The sequence below is a fragment of the Lepidochelys kempii genome, chromosome 6, assembly GCF_965140285.1.
Source record: "Lepidochelys kempii isolate rLepKem1 chromosome 6, rLepKem1.hap1, whole genome shotgun sequence".
In the NCBI taxonomy this organism is placed as follows: domain Eukaryota; kingdom Metazoa; phylum Chordata; order Testudines; family Cheloniidae; genus Lepidochelys; species Lepidochelys kempii.
The window spans coordinates 56,081,314-56,099,998 of NC_136385.1; the positions used below are offsets into that span (position 1 = coordinate 56,081,314).

The 18,685-nt window shown below is 39.0% G+C and overlaps 1 protein-coding gene across 12 annotated transcripts in view; it reads right to left on the reverse strand.

Moving 5' to 3' along the window:
* The window catches only part of LRRC4C (leucine rich repeat containing 4C), an 850,059-nt gene that overhangs the window by 235,588 nt on the left and 595,786 nt on the right, over nucleotides 1-18,685 (reverse strand). Inside the window, exon 5 of one of the 12 annotated variants that reach the window (XM_073348029.2) lies at nucleotides 15,002-15,097. The exons of the other annotated variants lie outside the window; for them this stretch is intronic. The gene's annotated coding sequence lies outside the window, so the exon portion shown is untranslated. The remainder of the gene's footprint in view (nucleotides 1-15,001; nucleotides 15,098-18,685) is intronic. 12 annotated transcript variants of the gene reach the window in all.

Here is an 18,685-nt window from a genome sequence, read left to right on the forward strand (position 1 = left end):
ACACAAACTGTTGAAAGATGGCACCAAATGCAGATGAAAGCACAGGGATTGCTGGGATGCGAAGCAATGCATCACGGGGCATTGGGACAGAACCCAGGATGCTCCGCAACCCTCTCTGCCTTCCCACAACTCTTAGCGGCAGAAGAGGAAGAGATGCTCCGTGGGATGGCGGCCCAGAGTGCACCGCTCCGAATACCGCTGCAAGTGCCTCAAGTGTGAACACACTATTGCACAGGCAGCTGACAGTGTGAACACACAACAGCGGTTTCCCTTCGGTGCTCGATGAGTGGCACTGTAACTCCTGGTGCCGTAACTCTGCCACTGTAGACATACCCTTAGATACAAGCTTCTTGCTCAGAGGGGTAGTCTTCATAGATACTATATTCAGTAATGCCAGGGCCCTGACATATGGCTCCCTTCTTTCAAGAAGGGCAGACATTCCGAGAAACATCATTCTCTTTTCCACATCCTCTCCGCATAAAGTAGAAACAGAGGAAGGAAGCCTTTCATGATGTAAACACCAAAGAAATTAACTTTGTGGGTTTTTTTTAAAGTTTTACTTACTGTACTAAAGATTGTAAAGATATTATTCCGCACAGCAAGCTAGACAAGTGGTCTATGTGGTGCTATACTGTGCCTCTGTTATAGTGATACTACATGCTTCAGAGTAAGATGGTGATTCCCTTTAATTCAGCAAGCAAATATTACAGTTTTCTGGCTGAAATCTGAGCTGAAAGAGAAAATATTGGAAAACGTTTGCAATAAGAAATTTTTAATTCATCTACTGTGCATATTCACACTGGAAACATGATTCCAGTAGTAATACTTATCCAATCAAGGAACAGAAACAATTCCATGTGACCTCTGAGCCCAATCCAAATTAAGCAAAAATCAGTCTGCAAATAATTTCAAATCAATATGTTCAAGAAAATACAAACCTACTTGCAGCCTACAGGTAGAAAAAAAAAGAGGTAAAGTTTGCTGAATAATTTCCTATGAATTATTTACCCAGCTCTTGTAATCACATTCTATTTGCCCATTACAATTGAAAGAGAAAACTACTAGGGCAAAACATAAATTAGCTCATCATGAAGAAGTACACGGTAAGGATTGAAAGTATCAATATTTTCTCCAGCACATGAATCTGGATTTTCCAATTATGAATTAAGCTGGGAAAAAATTGTAGTATGCAACAGTATGAAACTTCAGTGGCTTCACATTTCTCTGCAAACCTGAAACTCAGCCCTGCTTTTTCAAAAGTTTTGTGAAACGTCTGAGTAAAACTGGGCCCAGTTTCATATGAAGGTAGATCCTATTTATGGTTCTTTTATAAACTAGATGAGGCTCAGTAGTTTTGGCGGAATTTTCATTTTAATATGCATTTGTCTGAACCCCAGACTCCAAGTAAGCTTAAGGGGTGCAAACATATAGCGATCAAAACTGGAAAAAAAAAGCCTAAAAACCCAATTTTGTCTAAAATTATTTGAATGAAACACACAGAGTTTTGAATGACAGTTATGCAAAATGTAACTGACGTCAGTGTTTAGTTCTGAGATTAACAGTGATGGGACTTACACCAATTTTCATTCTACTTTATCATAATACTGGTCCCAACCTGGCAAAGCACTCAAGAAGATGAAAAGGAGTACTTGTGGTACCTTAGAGACTAACCAATTTATTTGAGCATAAGCTTTCGTGAGTTACAGCTCACTTCATCGGATATCCGATGAAGTGAGCTGTAGCTCACGAAAGCTTATGCTCAAATAAATTGGTTAGTCTCTAAGGTGCCACAAGTACTCTTTTCTTTTTGCGAATACAGACTAACACGGCTGTTACTCTGAAACCTGTCAAGAAGATGAGTAATCTCATTGCATTCAATGGGACTATTCATGTACTTAAATTTAAGCATGGAGTTTGTTGGATCATAGTCACCAGTGCAAATGCTAGCTCTAGTAAATAGAGAATCTAGTAAATGGAGCAGAAGCCCAGGGTTTCCAGTAAAATCATCCATGCAATGATGCACCTGGAATAAATGAAGAGTTCATACAGTCAGAGAGAGTAGGGATGGGAAAAGACCTATTAGATTATCAGGAATATTTTGCAATATTGTTATCTATAGCTATCTCCATTGCACAGACACAAATCAGTACAGCTGGCTGAATTTTTTCAAATGCTGATATTTCAGCAAAATTTCAAAACTAGAAAAAATACAAAAGGAAAATATTTTATTTTTTTTTCCTTCCCTCCCCCTCTACCCCTTTAATTTTGTGATCAGCTTCACAACTCAGGTACTTGTATGCACAGATATCCAGCCAGGCATCTTTACTCAAACATTATGTACGTGAACTTCTGGGAACTACACATAGGTGTGTGTATTTCACCATTGACATCCAAGGACTTCTGACATCTGGAAAATCAAGCTCTATATCTACAATGATTTAAGATATTGTAAGGCAATAGACCATGACACTATCAGATCTTGGCACATTCTACAAATTGGAGAGCTTTAAGGGGCTTTCAGAAGTCTCAAATGATACAAATTAGTCTATGTGAAAAGGAATTTCAATTCTACTGCTAGACAGCCACACATCTGATGCATGAGATACAGAAAGAATTTATTTGGTCTTTCAAACCAAAGAGAATTCACAACACACTTGGAAAAGCAAAACCTTTAAAAACCAAACCAAACCAAGATAATCTCTTTGCCCAGAGAGTAGTTTAGAGGACTTAATATATTCATATTGTTTTCTGAGTCTGGATGAGAACCATACATTATTACCAAGGAGGCACCTTTGCTGCTTTAATTAATCCAAATGTTGTGCAGATGCTGGTAACATTAGGACATGAAATATTGTAATTGACAAATTTTGGACGTATATCCCTAGATAGATGAAAGGGATCAATGTTAGTTGTTTCTCTCACTCCCGGCAAAGTGTGTGTATGTGTAACAAGTATGATGGGGTCATGCCAGATGGCTACAGGAGAGTGATCCTATTGGGATCTGGGAAGTGGGTGGGCAAAGCTAAAGGATTCCCCCCCAGCCTAAGAGGGGGATCTACAGGACCTGAACACCAAATAAATACGGGGGACAACTAATGGAATAACAGGGACAGGAGTGTGGTCAAAGGGTCAAACAAAGGGAACCAGATGGGGACACTGAGCAGAGAACCCTGGACAGCGCCCACTGCTCCTCAAAGGCGTCAAAGGAGTCAGTGGACGCCACCCAGAGGAACTCTGCCGGATATGTGAATGGATGGAGGATCAAAAATAGGCCCCACAGTCACAGGAGACTCCATCGGCCAACCTCCTCACTCTGGTTTTATATATGGCCATTTTAGCCAGGGCAAGGAGGAGGTTGACCCGGAGGTCCCGTGACTTTGTGGGGCCACGGATAGGGAGTGCATAAATAAGAAGGTTACAGGAGAGTGATAGAAGGCAGCTATATTAGCCCCAGGTTAAGTAGGTCCCTTTTCTGGGTAAGGTAACAGGGAAGGTTCCAGAACAGCCAGGAACTTTCTGGAAACAATTAAGGCAGACAGGCTGATTAGAACACCTGCAGCCAATCAAGAAGTTGCTAGAATCAATTAAGACAGGCAGGCTAATCAGGGCACTGGGGTTTAAAAAGGAGCTCACTTCAGTTTGTGGTGTGTATGCGAGGAACTGGGAGCAAGAGGCGCAAGAAGCTGAGTGTGAGAAGGCGTACTCCTGGAAGACTGAGAAGTATAAGCATTATCAGACATCAGGAGGAAAGTCCTGTGGTGAGAATAAAGAAGGTGTTGGGAGGAGGCCATGGGGAAGTAGCCTAGGGAGTTGTAGCTGTCGCACAGCTGTTACAGGAACCACTGTAGACAGCTGCAATCCACGGGGCCATGGGCTAGAACCCAGAGTAAAGGGCGGGCCTGGGTTCCCTCCATCTCCCCAACTCCCTACTTGATACCGGAGGAGTTGACCTGTATTGTGGGTTCCAACACAGGGGAAGGTCTCCGGCCTGTTCCCCGATCCACTAAGTGGATCAGCAGAGACTGCGGGGATTGTTCTTCTTCCTTTTCCCCATGCTGGCCAGTGATGAGGTTAGCTGAGTGAATGGCAGATTTGAGCCACGAAAGTGGCCAAACTGAGGGCTGCCGTGAACCTCTGAGGCGAGCAAATCCGTCAATAAGCGTAGGACCCACCAAGACAGAGGAGGAACTTTGTCACACAAGATATACACTGAAGATGATAGATGTGGGATGAATTTATTCCCTCATTGCTCATTTGCAATAGATTATTTATCCCAGCTGCCACTTGAGTTTTTAAGTGTCCTAATGATTTGTAAAAAGAAAAGGAGTACTTGTGGCACCTTAGAGACTAACCAATTTATTTGAGCATAAGCTTTAGTCTTAGTCTCTAAGGTGCCACAAGTACTCCTTTTCTTTTTGCGAATACAGACTAACACGGCTGTTACTCTGAAACCTGTCCTAATGATTTGTGTATATCTTTGATACAGATACTTTCAAAACAGAAACATCCACTCTGGAGACAGAAATAGCCATTGTCAATTAGGCTTGTCTGATGCTATGAACTCCCGAGTCCAATGTGAATTTCAGTCAAGGCTAAAAAACAAACTCAGAAAGCGGAACAAGCTGGAAGGAATCTTACATGATTCCAAGTATCTAGATTTGCAGAATCAGGAAACTACAGTGATTTCTAAAGACATATGCTACCTGAGATATGACCTAGGCTTTTAGTGGAGGCAAACCCCAAGCTTGTCATATTGATCTTCCTGTTTGTCATCATCTGGAAAAAGCCTATCGATTTTCATTTCCAGTTGCCCTTGAGATATTTAAGTTCTTTTGATTGGGTGCACTGTATTCATTTCTGAATTTCTTACAGCTAAACGCATTCTTCAGGAATGTAATATTTCAATATACTGGATCAAAGGAGGCCTGCAAAACTCATCAATTTAATGAGGACTAGTTTATTTTTGAGTTTGCTTCATTCCTATCAAAATGAGCAGGAGTGCCATAGATTCATAACAAAAAGGGGGAAGGGGAAAAAAAGGCAGGGCTAAACTAGTGGTGGAAATTAATTTAATGGCTAGTACCAGATCAAACTACGCACATTATTCAAAGAAAGAATTAATCATCAGCAATACTTTTGGTATTTAACCTTGAAATATGGACAAGTTATTTAAACAAATCCAGCAAGCAAATTCAATCAGTATAAAGAATTCATTTAATGTAAGAGACCAGCCTATTACCCAAACCAAATATAAATGTCATTGCAAAAACTAAGCTTATAGCTGAAGCTCAACAGGAGTTCTAAAGTGTGTGTATGTGTGGGGGGGTGTCAATTAATATTTGAAACAATTATGCCTAAGATTCAGAGATGAAAGCCATTAACAGTGAAAACCATTAAAAACATAAACCTGCAGCTCACAACATGCAGAATTAAAAGTCAAGTCTTCAGGAAATGCTGCAATGAACTTCCTGCAGCCAATGTCTCAGGTTAAATTTGTGATTCAACATGGATGTTTGCAAAGCAAGATGTAAGTTTCTAATCAACATTCAGTTAGATGAGCCAATATCCAGCAGTAGAAGCAATGCACAATACTGCCAACAGAAATAAAGAAGCAATGGACTTGCAACAACTTTTAGAATTACTGTGGAAGATCTGCTAAATAGGGAAGCTCAGTAGTTGTATTTACTTGTGGTCAGAGTATGGACATGACAGTTGGCAATAGTGGATTTTAATCCCATGGTTACCACTGAATTGATCTGCAGGCCTGAGGTATATCACTTATGCCACATTTCAGCTATCTGCAAGTCTGAGATATTTTATTCACATGTGTTGTGAAGTTTAACTCATTAAGGTTAGTCACCTTCTTTAAGATGCTCAGAGGAATGGTGCTATAGCAGTGGCAACTGTTCACAGGATTACAGATGTCAGACGTGGGGAAGGGCTGGAGCTCAGAAGTTCAGATTAAGTTTCAGGGTGTCTGTATCTGAGGCTCCAGTTTATTGTGAATATATGCGCTACACACACAGTCTGGATCCAGATTTGGGTCCTAAATTCCCTTATGTTCTATGGGGCTCAGATCCCAGGATCCACTTCTAACTTTAGAAAGGACCAAATAAATAATTCAGTCCATCTCTGAGTCATTATGAGACTACTCCCTGCCATTTATTTTCTAGTGTTTAATGTTCCAATCAATAGGGAGACTATTGCAGAACATGGTAGATCTCACCGTTAAGATGTTTTGCCTGGTACTTTGGGCCTGACTGTCCAGAGCCTTGCATGGGTGTGTATGTGTTTTTGGTCATGGTGGTGTGGGGGGAGGGTTAGCACAAAATACCTCTCACTGCTCCTTATTTCCATACCCTATACAAGAGCCAGGGACAATCAGAGTCCTTGCATTCAGGGGAGGGCAGGAAGTGCTCTCTCTCTCTCTCTCTCTTTGCCTCTTGAGACACAAATCATCGCAAAAGGGTCAAGGATGGGGGATCATGTCCCTACTCAATTCCACACCAACCCATGAAGCTTGTCCAGCATGCCAGGAGAGCAGGTTACAACACTCTAGGGTTTCCCAAGGAATGTTGCACTGTGTCTTATTCCCAGCACTGGCCCAAATCAGGGCTGCAACTAACTGGCACATTTCAGCCCTTGGTGTAATGCAGATGATGATAATGTCTTTCCCTTAGATTCCTTCTCCCTAACTCAATCCATCATTAAGATAAACTATACAGTATATATTTAGCTCTTTTAATCTTTGCTCATAAATCATTCCCTGCAGTCCCTAATCATTCTTGCTGCTCTTATCCACTTATTACATACTTTTTATTATCTGCCCCCACCATCTCAGAGATTTTCAGGTCTCATCCTGAACAAATTCAGCAAATGGAAATGTATGTCACAAATCTGAGGATGTATACTTGACATGAATCTGGGAAGCAGAAATGCCGATTTTCCATCCCAACTGCAATCTGATAGCGGAAACAACATCTCAGGTCATGAACAAGGAGATCTTAACTGTATTAGCAGTACAGTAAAGATTAGAATCAAAATAGTCCATAACCATTCATGAGGTTTGTGGTTTGCAATAGAAAATAAATAGCCAGTCATTTACTTTTTATTAGTGTTATGAAAAGCCAGCTGACTGTAGCTGACAGGTATCAATAAAATGCGTGCCAGGTTCCTTCCACCAGTGATCTGTAAAATACAGAGTAGTAATTGTGGAATATCATGAAATGGTATTTGGTAGTCATTTGAATGAATCATAATAGTTAGCACTCCAACATGCTTTTTAAACATTAACTAATTAATCTTTTTTAGGTTGTGAGCTACTCAGAGCAGGGGATGTGTTTCAACTTGTATTTGAACAGCATCCAGAATATTGTTAGTGCAATTAATATAAAATAATCCTCACAGCACCACTCTGACACTGTCATTACCTACCTTTTAAAAAACAGACAAATGTAAACTGAGTCCCAGAGAGGTGAAGTTATTTGTTTCACAACAAAAAAAGAAACAGAGTTGGTTGCCATAGCCTTCAACTCCCCATATGATGCCCATATCTTCCAGCAAAAAGAGCATACAACTCAGCTTAATATGGGAGTGGTACCCTAAAAAGGAAGTGTTTGCACACACCCACCCATCTTAGCCTGGGCTAGCTGTTCATAGGATGGTCCCTTGGTGTACCTTAACTTAGCTTGGGGAGAAGAGGATGGAGGGAAAGTCCTCTTATAAGTAGCTGCTCCACTGAATTGCAATACAAATTTGAATGATGAAAACTTTGAATTAGGCAGATTCCAGTAAACAGGTCAGACAGAGCAGCTGCTTAATACAAATGTATGTATTTTGCCATATACAGACAGAAAGAGTTATAACAAAGGTTTAAGGGAAATTTCATAAGAAATCACTTATCTACTTGAATAGCTCATCTCTAGAAATTATGGTCAAAGGCATTTCAAAGTCCTGAATAAATGAACCCTTTAGTTCTTTTAAGACAGAACTTCCCTGATAAGATATACTTAGTGCTGGTGGAAAGTGAAAGACTAACAGCAGGAACAATGTCTGCATAAGCTTGTCCACATTACCTTGCTAATGCACCTGAGCAATCTGAAAGTGAGGGAAACTCAGGATGAATTGAGAAAGATTTCTTGAAAGAAAATTGTCGAGCTGCCAGTCAAAAGCACCAGCTGAGTAGCCAATTATTTACACACAGAGATTATAATACGTGTTTGGAGATACAAAAAGCTGCCAGTTTCAGGAACTGGAAGATTCTAGATGCAAGCATGTTGTAAAAGAAACAGAGGAAACTCTTAGGAAGCTGTGAATTGCAGCAGCAAGGACTGGAGTAGCTACTATTCTCCATTTGTGTAGTGACTAGCACAATGGGGACCCATTCTCCAATGGTTCCTAGGCATTACTGTAGTAAACACAAAAACCAGGGCTTTGGAGTGGAGCCCAGAGCTGTGGAGCTGCAGGTTTTTGCCTGGAGCTGGAGTGGAACCGGAGCACAGCTCCAAAGCCCTGACAAAAACAAACAAACCAACAATAGTAATAAATAATTCTAATATGGTTTCAGGAAATTAAGAACTGAGTGAATTATGGTTATGGTACAAGTGCCAATCAGGGAAGATTATCTCCACAGAAAAATTGTGCATCTCGTGATAACATATTTTAGTGTAGAACTTTGTAATTTTATTTGATTATTTTTACTTTCTACACTTTTCCAATTATTAAAGTTCAGATTTAAGGTGTAGGATTCCTTCTCTGATTTTAGTCACAAAGGATATTTGAGCACTACCAGGGGGAAAAAAAACCCCACTAAGTCAAGGAGAAAGAGACTACAAACTGCTGGAGGGGTAAAGTTCAAATAGAAAAAAAAATCTTTGAAATAAAAAAAAATATGAAAAAAGTATTGATATTAGATTATATAACCCCATTGCCTTTTATTCTGTTACTCCACAAAACCTATATTTTAGGACTGCACTATTTTATAGCGTGACTGAATCAGATAGAATTGTGTTCCTCCATCAAAGAAAGCTGCAAAGTTAAAAACTGACTGTATTACACTTGGTCATTTTTGTTTGGTTCAGTTTCACTAAAATCTACTCTAAGTAATGAAAGGGCTGAAGCTCCTAATCCAGTGCAGGCAGTGGATACATTTTCATAGCTTACAGAGATAATAATACATCATCTTAAAGTCCAGGTTTATTAGAAATGACTGAAATACATTACAGGGCAACAATAACTTCAATGGTTGGTTTACCAACCAGTGGGGTGGAATTAAAAACGCATTAAAATTTATACAAAGGAAAGTAAATAGCAGAGAGTTTAGATTGTCTTTGACATAGTTAAATGAACCATTATTTCTCTTTTTGTGGCTAATAAAATAAAACCCTATAAAATGGGAGAAACATTCTATTTTGGAAGCTGAGAGGTGCAAAAATCCATTATTAATTAAATTTACTACTTGTTCCCCCCCACTGCACATCAGTGATGCTTTTCAGACAGGAGAGTCAGTGAAAGGTTCTTCTTTCTGCTCCGCTAGAGAATTAGCTATTCCCTTGGATTTCAGGAAATAGATTTTGTTCAGCCTTTTTAGGAGCAAGTGTAAAACAAAGAAACTCATCTGCACAGGAAAATGAGTTGACATACTGTAATAATAATGACATCTCACAATTATATAGCTCTTTGCTTCCCGAAGGATTTCGAAGTGTGTTTCAAACCACGGGCCACATTCTCTTTCACAGCCGGAGGTGCATAAGACAGAATGTAGAGAGTGAACTGAAGGAGTCAGAGATATTTTGACTGTGCAGGGAGAATATGTTAGGGAACACTGGAGACAAACTATTGCTCTCTAATAAACCTTTAAGCCCTAATCATCCTATTAGGCAAAGGCCCATATTGGAGGTGAAACTACACCATCTTTTGAGAGAACGATGGGATTCATTGTAGCTCAGAGAACCTCCAATAGCTGTTCAGCACATAGAGGAAGCATATTAGTGTACCACTCCTTAGGAGGCTGTAGCATGCACTCTCTACTCCTCTGGAGATGCCTTGCAACTCAGAGATGCTATAAGACAGTATATTGGCTGCCTCATGTATGGGCATCCTATATGTGGGGAAAAGAAGCCATCTGTATCCTTTCCCCCGCTGGAGCATCTGCACATGTGTAGCCACACTTCAGCTCATTAGATTTTCAGGAGTTGTTTCAGCTGCCTCTGGGGGAGAACATGGAAACTGTTTAACACTTCACATCAGACAGCACTTAGGATAGAAAATGTGGGTCTGATTCTTCATTACCCTGCACCTAATGCAGTCACTTACACCAATGCAATGATAAAACACTACGCTTCTGATTTGGTAGCATTTCCACATTCGCTTTGCACTGTGTAAATGACTACACGAAGTGCAGGGCAACAGAGAATCAGGCTCACTATATATAGTGGAAAGAGCACGGCAATTTAGAGCAGCGGAATGTAATTAGCCAGTTCAAATTTGGCCAGTACACTAAGGCATCATATAGCACCATATAGCACCAGTGGATCTGTAATGACCACAAGTTGTCAAGACCGTCTCTGTCTTCATTTCCAGCCGCACATCACCCTCTACCAATATGTTGGTGAGTTGGTTCATACAGATTCAAAAGGAAAAATGTTACCTATGACATCACCATTACCATATCTTCTAACAACCTGGGTTCCCTGGAAATCTCCCATCCAAGAATTGTTCAGGCTTGGGCTTATATTGCTTGCGAGATTAGGCCTGGTGTATAAGAAAACAATGTGTTGTCTTTTTATAGCTCCAGAAGCCTGAATGAAAAACAGATTGCCAAATAATCAAAAATACACCATTTCCAACAAAAGTTATCCAGAGTGCAACAAACCCTTCTTGCAGGTAAAGAAATTGTTACAACTGAGTATACTAATGCATCTGTCAAAACTAGATCAGACTTTACTACTTAGCGGAGCCCCTTCTAATCCAAGTCAACATGTGTTTGTCCTCCAGGTTTCTGTAGCCAAGGCTCACTCAGGAAGCTGTAGGCAACAGCTCAATTAGGCGAGTTAAAAGGAAAGTGCCTTGCACAGGCTGAATTAATGAAAGCTATGCTTCCAAGCTTGTCAACAGTACTAAAGAGCATGGGATGCTTTTGCCAAGGGTTTGCCCTCCACAGAGTCCAATATATTTTCATTTTGTATCTCAGCTTAGATTCCAAACAGAGCAACTCCCATCCTTAGCACCAAATAGCAACACTTATATATTCCATGTTAATATCTAATGGGTGACTCACTAATTTTTTTCTCCCACTCTCTCTCTGACTTTCCTTTGGCAAATGAGCAAACACGGACAGTTGTGAAAATTCCAACACAAAACAAGACCTGTACCTTCCACTAATAAAACCAGCTCCACTGATGCAGAGGACAGTGTTTGATCAAGAGAATCAATGACATGAATATTGATGGTGTGGAAGATAGGATCTTTTACCCAGAGAAAGAGTAATGGATGAGGTGAAAGCCTGCACTACACTTACTGTACATACACCTACATAAATTAATACACACACCAGCATAAATACACACAAGAATTGGTTCTCTTCACTACTGGAATGCATCTACATAGTAGTGCCCAAAGAAATTCAGATAAGGCATGAAATGCTGCTACTGGTCAGCAGTACCCAGATCCTTAGAGATTGATTTAACATTGGGAATATAATCAAAAATAGTCACTGCATGTTTGTTTTGTTTTTGTTTAATTTCATTGCAAAATCTGTAAGTATAGCAACAATAAACAGGCTATATTTAGAGACACAATTTGTAGTTGCCCTGCAGAATTCAGTCTCCTGAAACAGATCTACCAAACAAGGCTTCTGAATGGAATGTTTAAAAGAAACAGATAATTTAAAGACTTTTCATATGCCTATAGCAATACTAATGAAGATAGTGATAAGGGTCTTCTGGCCACTGTTGGAAGACTGGATACTCGGCTAGATGGACAATAGATCTGACCCAAAATGGCCATTCTTATATTTTTAACTCATGTTTCAGGACATAAACTGATTAATCTGAGGAACTGTCTCAGATTGATATGTCAATAGAGGTGGTTTTGGAACAAATAAATAAACAGTAATAAGTCACCAGAACCAGATGGTATTCATCCAAGATTTCTGAACAAACTCAAATATGAAATTGCAGAAATACTAACTGGAGTATGTAACCTATCATATTTTGTATGTAACCTATCACATATCATAACCTATTTCTATTTCAGATAACTGGAGGATAACTAATGTGACACCATTTTTTTTTAAAAAAGGCTCCAGGAGCAATCCTAGAAATTACAGTCCAGTAAGCCTAGCATAAGTACCAGGCAAATCAGTTGAAACTATAGTAAAGAACAGAATTATCAGAAACATAGATGAACATTATATGTTGGGGAAGAGTCAACACTGTTTTTGTAAAGGGAAATCATGCCTCAGCAATCTATTAGAATTCTTTAAGGTTATTAACAAGCATGTGGGCAAGAGTGATCCAGTGTATATAGTGCACTTGAACAAAGTCCCACACCAAAGGCTCTTAAGCAAACTAAGCAATTATGGGATAAAAGGGGAGGTCCTCTTATGAATCAGTAACTGGTTAGAAGACCGAAAACAAAGGATAGGAATAAATGGTCAGTTTTCAGAATGGAGAGAGGTAAATAGTGGTGTTCCCCAGGGATCTGTATTGGGACCAGTATTCAACATATTAATTAACAATCTGGAAAAGGGATAAATAGTGAGGTGACAAAATTTGCAGATGATACAAAATTAATCAAGATAAGTTAAGTCCAAAGCTGACTGCGAAGAGTTGCAAAAGGAGCTCACAAAACTGGGTGAGTGGGCAACAAAATGGCAGATGAAATTCAATGCTGATAAATGCAAAGTAATGCACATTGGAAAACATAATCCCGACTATATATTCAAAATGAAACAGTCTAAATTAGCTGTCATCCTTCAAGAAAGAGAGCTGGGAGTCATTGTGGATAATTTTTTTGAAAATGTGCAGTGGCAATAAAAAAAAGCAAACAAAATGTTAGGAACTATTAGGAAAGGGATAAATAAGAAGACGAAAACCATCATAATGCCACTATATAAGTCCATGGTACACCCATACCTTGAGCGCTGCATATAATTCTGATCACCCCATCTCAAAAAATATATATATTATAATTGGAAATGGTACACAGAAGGGCAACAAAATGATTAAGGTTATGGAACAGCTTCTGTATGAGAAGAGATTAAAAAGACTGGGACTTTTCAGCTTGGAAAAGAGATGACTAAGAGGGTATATGATAGAGATCTATAAAATCATGATTGGTCTGGAGAAAGTTAATAAGGAAGTGTTATTTACTCCTTCCCATAACAAAAGAACCAGAGGTCACCCAATGAAATTAATAATGAGGCAGCAGGTGTTAAAGAAACAAAAAGAAGTACTTCTTCACACAAAGCACAGACAACCTGTGGAACTCATTGCCAGGTGATGTTGTGAGGGCCAAAACTATAACAGGGTTAAAAAAGAACTAGATAAGTTTATTGAGGATAGGTCCATAAATGGCTATTAGCCAAGATGGTCAGGGCTACAACCCCATGCTCTAGGTGTCCCTAGCAACTGATTGCTAGAAGCTAGGAGTGGACAACAGGGGCTGGATGACATGATTGCCTGTTCTGTTCATTCCCTCTGAAGTACCTGGCATTGGTCACTGTCGGAAGACAGGATATTCGGCTAGATGGACCACTGGTCTGACCCAGTATGGTCATTCTTATGTTTATGGGTTTTTTTATTAAATCAGTTGATGGTTTTAATCCAGTTGCATCTTAGCAAGAATCCACAAGACATCCAGCACTCTTATGGTTCAAGGGGTAACTATAACAGGACCGCTTGGAAATAGTGACCATAATATAACAACATTTAACATTCCTGTGGTAGGAAGAATACCTCAACAGCCCAACACTATGGCATTTAATTTCAGAAAGGGGAACTATGCAAAAATGAGAAGATTAGTTAAACAGAAATTAAAAGGTACAGTGACTAGAGTGAAATCACTGCACGCTGCATGGATACTTTTCAAAGACACCATAATAGAGGCTCAAGTTAAATGTATACCCCAAATTAAAAAACACAGTAAAAGGACTAAAAAAGAGCCACCATGGCTTAACAACCATGTAAAAGAAGCAGTCAGAGATAAAAAGGCATCTTTTAAAAAGTGGAAGTCAAATCATAGTCAGGTAAATAGAAAGGAGCATAAACACTGCCAAATTAAATGTAATAAGAAATGCCAAAAAGGAGTTTGAAGAACAGCTAGCCAAAAACTCAAAACGTAATAACAAATTTTTAAGTACATCAAAAGCAGAAAGCCTGCTAAACAACCAGTCGGGCCCCTGGACGATTGAGATACAAAAGGAGCACTTAAAGATGATAAAGTCATCGCAGAGAAACTAAAGGAATTCTTTGCTTCAGTCTTCACAGCTGAGGATGTTAGGGAAATTGCCAAACCTGAGCCGTCTTTTGTAGGTGACAAATCTGAGTAATTGTCACAGACTGAAGTGTCATTAGAGGTGGTTTGGGAATTGAGAAAGTTAACAGTAACAAGTCACCAGGACCAGATGGCATTCACCAAAGAGTTCTGAAAGAATTCAAATGTGAAATTGCGGAACTATCAACTTTGGTTTGTAACCTGTCCTTTAAATCAGCTACTGTACCCAATGACTGGAAGATAGTTAATATAACGCCAATATTTAAGAAGGGCTCTAGAGGTGATCCCAGCAATTACAGACCAGTAAATCTAACATCAGTATCAGGCAAATTAGATGAAACAATAGTAAAGAATAAAATTGTCAGACACATAGAAGAACTTAAATTGTTGCACGAAAGTCAACATGGTTTCTGTAAAGGGAGATCATGTCTTACTAATCTATTAGAGTTCTTTGAGGGGATCAACAAACATGTCAAGGGGGATCTAGTGGACATAGTGTACTTACATTTCCAGAAGCCTTTGACAAGGTCCCTCACCAAAGGCTCTTACGTAAATTAAGTTGTCATGGGATAAGAGGGAAGATCCTTTCATGGATTGAGAACTGGTTAAAATACAGGGAACAAAAGGTAGGAATAAATGGTAAATTTTCAGAATGGAGAGGGGTAACGAGTGGTGTTCCCCAAGGGTCAGTTCTAGGACCAATCCTATTCAACTTATTCATAAATGATCTGGAGAAAGGGGTAAACAGTGCGGTGGCAAAGTTTGCAGATGATACTAAACTGCTCAAGATAGTTAAGACGAAAGCAGACTGTGAAGAACTTCAAAAAGATCTCATAAAACTAAGTGATTGGGCAACAAAATGGCAAATGAAATTTAATGTGGATAAATGTAAAGTTATGCACAATGGAAAAAATAACCCCAACTATACATAAAATATGATGGGGGCTAATTTAGCTACAACTAATCAGAGAAAGATCTTGAAGTTATCATGGATAGTTCTCCGAAGACGTCCATGCAGCATGCAGCGGCAGTCAAAACAGCACACAGGATGTTAGGAATAATTAAAAAAGGGATGGAGAATATCTTATTGCCCTTATATAAACCCATGGTATGCCCACATCTTGAATACTGCATACAGATGTGGTCCCCTCATCTCAGAAAAGATTGACTGGCATTAGAAAAGGTTCAGAAAAGGGCAACTAAATTGATTAGGGGTTTGGAACAGGTTCTATATGAGGAGAAATTAAAGAGACTAGGAAAAGAAAAGACTAAGGGGCATATGATAGAGGTATATAAAATCATGAGTGTTGTGGAGAAAGTGAATAAGGAAAAGTTATTTACTAGTTCCCATAATATAAGAACTAGGGGCCACCAAATGAAATTAATGGGCAGCAGGTTTAAAACAAATAAAAGGAAGCTCTTCTTCACTCAGCGCACAGTCAACCTGTGGAACTTCTTGCCTGAGGAGGTTGTGAAGGCTAAGACTATAACAGGGTTTAAAAGAGAACTGGATACATTTATGGAGGTTAAGTTAATTAATGTCTATTAGCCAGGATGGGTAAGGAATGGTGTTCCTAGCCTCTGTTTGTCAGCGGGTGGAGATGGATGGCAGGCGAGAGATCGCTTGATCATTACCTGTTAGGTTCGTGCCTCTAGGGCACCTGGCATTGGCCACTGTCAGTAGACAGGATACTGGACTGGATGGACCTTTGGTCTGACCCAGTATGGCCATCCTTATGTTCTTATGGGCAGTGTCAGAAGGCAGGGCTATCACTGAAATGGTTGTGAGGTCCCTGAGAGGTGGCTCCTCCAGGCCATAAATGAGGCTCAATTTTTTATTTGGCCCTTTTAACAATGTCTTTTTCACAAGAGTGATTTTTCCATCTCCGTCTCTCAGCATCCTTAATATTCCCAAATAAAAATGAGCATTTAACTTTTGATTGAATGGCAAGGTCAGAAAGAATAAATGACTCTATGAATAGTCATTACGTTTTCTGTTATCAGACCAATTAAGATTTCCAGCTGTCACTGTCTAACATTGCTACTGCATTTAAAAAAAATGGATACTAAGATGCACTGATCTGTGTGAGAACTATTTCAGATGGAAAAAACTGGGCAGAAACAATGATAATTATCATAGAATGTCAAACCATTAAATAAAAATATAAAAGGAGGAAAAGTTAAGAATGTCCCCCGGTCAGAGTCACCTTTCTACCTACCTCATTAGAGCCAAACAAGCTAACGGTTGCCATCACCTTCTATTACTTAGACCTCTAATCAGGTAACCCATCTTTGATCAGAAAAGGAAGACTTTGTAGAATAGCTAGAAAGCTCACAAATACGCCACCATACCAAATGACTAAAAGGATCTGGATGCAATGATGGTACACAGGAAGGTGGGTTCTTTCCCTTTTACATTGTTTGAACAGAGACAAAGAAAATAAACAATCAAAAAACCCCAACACTGGAAAGTTGTTTGAAAAACTGCTTGAAAATATAAACTAGAAAATACTCTGAGGGACTGGGAGTTGAGGGTACTCAGCATTTTCCAGAATTAAGCAATAATAGATTATACAAATAAAATATCTAGGTAAAGTTCCCTCTGCAATCTTGCAATAAAATTATTTCATTTTATTTATTTATAAAATTATTTATATTTCATTGTACTTTATTTTGCAAACTTTGTAATCACCTTTAAAAGGACACCAGATTAAAAATCACATCTCTGTGCAACTATTATTAGTAAACCTAAAATTATTTAGACTAAGGCATTTAAAAAAAAAAGACAATTTGCTTTCCTTTTCAGCTTGTTTAATTTACATATTTGATAGCACTTTTTTGTGTTGTCAGTTTCACTTCCCTTCCCCCCCTACCACCCATATGTCAGTCGGTTGGTGAGTTTCCCCCTTGTTTATATGGATTTTTTTACAGGGAAAAGAAAGACAGGAGAATGTGGCTGTAAAACCACAAAATTTGTCCAGAAAACTTGGAGACAAGTGTAAAATCACTTAACTGTAACTACTGACTGACATAAAGACAATAGTGTCTTTTTAAATACTGGAAATAAATACATTTTAAAGCAAAACAGATCAAGATCGTGCCCAAGTCTTGAACTCACAAGTCTTTGTTTCCCCTACAACAGTTAATGCCATCACTACACTTCACCCAATTCAGAGCAGCACTCTCCAGTTTCTTTACATTCCTTAGCTACATAGCGAACAATGCTCAGGCAGGTTGAGAATTGAGAATACTGCTTTTTACATGAAACATCTGCATTGTACCATAACTTTGTCCTCCCACCCCTAACCTGAAGTTTGTCTGTTCTGGTGCATCTTGCCATAAACCTGGTTTATGAACTCTCTGATGCAGGGACTCATTTTCTATTACTTGTTTGTATAGTGTGTAGCACAAGGAGTCCCTGATCTTTAATTGAGGCCCCTAGGTATTACTATAATGCAAATTAAAAAAAAATCCTGCATTCATTTAGCTGACTTTAAGAGTTAGGTAGCAACAATAGAAGACACTCCGAATGCTAAACTCTATATTTGCCAGGGGTAAACTTCTTGCACTTCAACTTGATTGAAATGGGAATAAGAGTTCAAATCATGGTTTTGACTTTAAATCAGAAAGAAATGTATTTTTGAGTACATTGAACAGTCTGAACATTAAAACATTCAATCCTAATTAATATAGTCTATTTTCTCTTTTGGGGAAAAAAAACCCCCTGAGAATAAAAAGAGAACAATCATTATCATGTTCTTCTAAGCAATCCTTTGATGAATGCAGTAAAGTAAATCTTCAGTATCGCATGGGAATTGTCCGCAGGACTCTATCTTTGGTGAAAATGTATTAAAAATTTAGGTCTTTACAAGCCATGACAATTAAGGTTAAGAACAATCTTCGAAGGTTTAGAGTTCCAATAACCTAAGGAAACAGGACTGCCTACACCCAGAGCTCAAGCCAAAGGACTTCTTGCAGACAAGGGATAAACATTTCAAAACTGTTTAAGTGACTTAGGAGCATGCATCCTATTTTCAAAACTGACGTAGACACTTAGGAGCCTAAGACCCATTGATTTTCAGTAAGACTTGGGCTGAACTAAGTGACTAAGGGCCAGATTTACAAATTATTTAGGCATCTAAAGATGCAAATAGGCACTTAGTGGGATAAACAAAAGCTCCAAAGACGG